We start from the raw sequence: 4,690 nt of genomic DNA, 5'->3' as shown, positions 1-4,690 counted from the left end.
TATACTATACCCATAGCTCACAGTACATTAGCCTGGTGGTGAGTACATTGCTGGCCAGTGGGAAGATTGTCACCCTTACACCCAAAAATATCATTGGTGTCACTGAGAGGTACAAATTGCTCAAGGAACCCCTAGCAGCTTCTGGAGGAACCCTGTTTGGGAAATGTTGTTGTTGTTGTTGTTGTTGTTGTTGTTGTTGTTGTTGTGTTTGGCCTGGTAAAAAGGTTCACCAGAAACTGGGAACTTAAAGAAATTCTTGTCCAACAAAGGAAATATTCAGATTACTCACGTAAAAATAAAATAAAAACAAAGGAAAAGGTAATTGCCTGTAAGCAGCTGTTTCATGTCCTGAAAGTAGTTTTGCTCGTGGTAAAGGTTAAAAGAAATGCTGTGCACCTAATGAAAAGATCTTCTCTTTTCTTCTTCTGAGGAAATTCTTCACACGAGAAACAGCAGCGTCTAGAATAACCCCCTCAGCGGTAACCCCCAGTGTAGCTCGGGGTAAAAAAAAACACTCGAAAACATAAAAAGAACACTTGGTCCCATCAGCATCCTCCAGTCTCCTGCCCGTTGGATCCCATCCTCGGGCCGCGTCTTCTTCCTCTGATCTTCCCCGGCGATAGCGCTGACGTTCCCCGGGAGTTTTCGATGTTGTCGGTGCGTGCATGCGTGGCTGGAAATTCAAATTATATTGGATTCAATACAAAATAACTGTATTGCATCCAATACAAAGTAATTCAGTATTTGTATGCACTATTGTTTTACCAGATTTTTGTGTTTTTTTTTTTTATTTGAAGCCTAATATTAAATTTATTAAATATTGGACATGTTGTGGTGAGATATGCCTAAGAATTATAGGCCTACAATGTAAAATAAATTCCTATGCAAAACAATGTACCACTTTTGGCATAAAAATAGTGGCATAATTAGACCGCCAGGGAGGTTAAAAAGAATTATTCTGAGTTGTATATCAGGTCTGTTAGATGACCAGCAATGCTCAAACTACTTCCTGCAGCACTTGCTTCAACCAATTAATATTCTGATTAAAACAACAATGTACAGTTTTTTTCTAAAGAATAAGGCACGTACCCCTAAACATGTTGGCACCTGATGCCCAGCGTTACTCCCGCGGGTCTATGTGTAAGAAGAGAGAGAATGTGAGAGTTCTTCATATTTCAAAACCTCATTGGTATAACCTGGTGTAATCTGTAACCTTAAGATAAGGAAATTCACCATGCATGAAGAAATTCTGTTAAAAGTGGAATGTCCCTAAAATCTTCAGATATAAACAAGTTCCTTTTTATGAAAATTACAATATTTTTTTAAATTAAAAAGTATTAATGGCTCATTTAGACTTGCAGTCCTAAAAATGCATAGTTAGCCTCTTCAGGCCCAGGAACATCAAACAGTACCGCAGGTCAACACGTAAACCACAACACTCCCTAAAAATTGTAATATTAAAATATTTGGGTTAGTTTTTTTTTCTGGTGTGTGCCAAATGTTTTTTTTGTAGCTACCAAAGGCGGATTCATGCCCAAAATGCCTTCATGGATTTCCATTAAAATGGCTTTCTGCAGCTTTTGCCATATTTGTCATTTTTATTATTATTATTAAACAGGATTTATATAGCGCCAACATATTACGCAGCGCTGTACATTAAATGGGGGTTGCAAATAACAGACAGGTACAGACAATGACACAGAATGAGGAGAGGACCCTGCCCAGAAGAGCTTACAATCTTTTAAGTGTTTGTGATTTTTTTTTTAAAGCAGTTTCAGGCATTCAAGACTGGAAACAACTGTTAACACGGTGGTTACCACCTGTTACCTCTCCAGGGAACCTAGTGGTTGCCAGTAGGGGTGAACGCTAAATTTTTGTCTAAACTTAGCCTTGCTGTTATATTTCAGTTTAGTTAAAAATTGAAGCCTAAGCTCCAAAGGTTCAATTTTAACCTGTTCCTGTGAAGCGTTTTAACTGCTTGTTAGTAGTCGCCTCATTAGGCTGGAACTAAACAGGAGATTTCAGGTGTCCCAATCATTAGCAATCAGTAAATTGCTTAATGGATGGAATAAATGGCTCCCCTTGGAGTACCCCATGTGAAAACAAGCAGATATCTACTGCACTTTTTCACTTAAATTTTACCTTAAAATAGGCACTTTAAGCACTAGTGGTCTAGGAAAACTACATAATTACATTTATGTGACACATTGTTCACTGTAAATACTCAGAAATTATTTGCTCGCAAAGTATAAAAAAAGAAGCACATTTTGAGTTTATAACACTTTAATTCCAAACTAAAGCTGCATATATTATAAAACAAAACTTTGTTCCCAGTAATAAAACCATTCCAGCATTGTTTGATAGTTGAAAATCAGCGATAATAAAGTGTGATACGGCCTGTTTTTTCATTACCAGTAATGTCTGCCTTATATAACTTTTATTGGTTATTTATTAGGTTGGGGATTTGATCCTGGAAATGACCCCGGTTTTCAGTAATAACTGACTGTGCCATATAAAGATTATTTTAGCGACATGTTTAATTCCTTTCTATTTGTTTTTTTTGGAGGGGAGGAGGATTTCAAATATATATTTTTTAATTTTTTTTAAGTAGCATGTAAAAGAAATTACTCATGAATTTTCACAGTCTGTTTTTATGTATATTCTGGAGTTTGTGGACATCACGTAGTGTGTGACAAAAACACAACAGAAGCAATATAATGTGTCCATGGAAGTTATTTTCTAGTAACATGATCCAATATCACGAAAGCACACAGGTAATTTTAAAAAAATTGTTCATGCTTTTAAAAAATGATTGTAAGTATTCACAAGGGCATGTACACACGTCAGATGTTTCTTATCTGATTATTGCTTCGGGGCTATGATGAGATGAGAATCTGACATGTGTACTGCACTTGTCCAACATCGTTCATAGATCCGACGAACGACTGCAATACAACTGAAGTGGAGAGAACACAGCGGGGTGCCGCTCCGTCGTTCCCCCCCTCCCCTCTCCATAGAGCAGAACGACACTGTATGTGCAGAGCTTGTTCATGCATCTTTCAATCTTTTGTTGTAGAAAAGGATCATGAAAGATCTTTCCAATGACAAAAAAACGAACGTGTGTGCGCAGTCTTTAAGCAGTGGTCTCAGCACAGATGAAATTAATCTCCCTTGAAATACGCATGTATGTTTTTTTTTTCGCAAGGTACAGCACTAGCAAACTCCTAAAACAGGTTGATGTTCTCCAAATACATAAACACATTCTTCCTATATATAAAGTGTAATAATAATCAGTGATATGTATTACAAAAGAAAGAAAGATAGAACACAAGTTAATTTGCAGTGCACTTCCAGTGTGAATATATCCACAAAAATCAATCCAAAGCGAGTCTTTACAATGGTTAAGTAGTAAGGTGCTCCGCTGCTCCAATATGTTAGACCCCTTCACAAACTTCCTTTTTCACTCACCATTCCAGATGGACTTCTGCAGTGTGTTTAGTTAGATCGTAATGGTGCTTGGAAGGACCCTGGAAAAAAACCTACTGCTCTTAAAAGCCACTCATTAATGATGACCGCACAACACAAGATTGCATAGTATAAATCAGTAAATTTAGATTGGAACAAATGTCTCACATTGATCAGTGCACATATCCTAAAGTGAGCGCCAATTATTCTCCACACTTCTAGTCCAAATCAATAAACAAAGCACAATGGTCTTTTCTTCCATATGTGATGACGCCATCCATCTCTGCCCTGGAGCACTTTATGCAAAAGTTTACTTTAGTATGATTTTCACACTTTTTTTTCTGTGTATATTCACATGGAAGGACTTGTTCCAAGTATGTTTATTTAGCTATACCACCTATTAGTATTGCAATTTATATATTATAAGTATTTATTAATATATGCATTTGGAGAATATAATTTTTTTTTAAGATTGCACAAGTGTTCTACCTTTTACATAAATATGCATAAGTGTGGCATTAACTCTTAGCAGCTAGTCCTCCATTAGTTTGGAGTTGTATTTTTAGTGTGGAAGTTTCCCTTATGAGGGTTTCAGTGTTTAGAGAGGAACCATGAATTACCAATGAATCATGCATGATCACTCAATGCTGTGTTTTGCCAATTGTGTAGCTCACAAGGTAGTGTATGGTGATTAAAGCTGAACAAAAGCCACACAACTCACCTATCTTTTTACAATCGCAGGTCCCACCATCTTCTTTTCTTTTTATCCATAAAAATGTTCATCAGCTATCTTGATTGCCCATGCCGGGATGACGTAACTCCCAAGCGGGCGCGCACGAGTTAATACATTAATTCATCCCCAGCACAGACTGGGAATCCCGGGTTTCCCTGGCATGTGCAGCTCAACTTTTTCACATTTCCCTGGCATGATCTGGCAGGTTATTGCCTGATCATCCCCTGTTCCTTTCTGCAATAACCACCTTGCCTGATCCTGTATTTTGTAAAGTGGGACTTGAGTTCCACCTTATTCTGTGGCCCTTAAGCTACATACACACTTGCAATATTTGTCGTTGGAAAGGATCTTTCACCTTTCCAACGACAAATGACTGTATGATGCATGAACAAGCGCTGTACTTACAGCACCGTTCTGCTCTATAGAGAGTGGAAGGGGGAGGACGACTGAGCGGCACCCCACTGTGCCCTCTCCCCTTTACTTTCATTACAA

Source organism: Pyxicephalus adspersus, chromosome 1 (assembly GCF_032062135.1).
Source record: "Pyxicephalus adspersus chromosome 1, UCB_Pads_2.0, whole genome shotgun sequence".
In the NCBI taxonomy this organism is placed as follows: domain Eukaryota; kingdom Metazoa; phylum Chordata; class Amphibia; order Anura; family Pyxicephalidae; genus Pyxicephalus; species Pyxicephalus adspersus.
The sequence above is the reverse complement of the archived record's forward strand: the minus strand, read 5'-3'. Positions refer to the sequence as shown.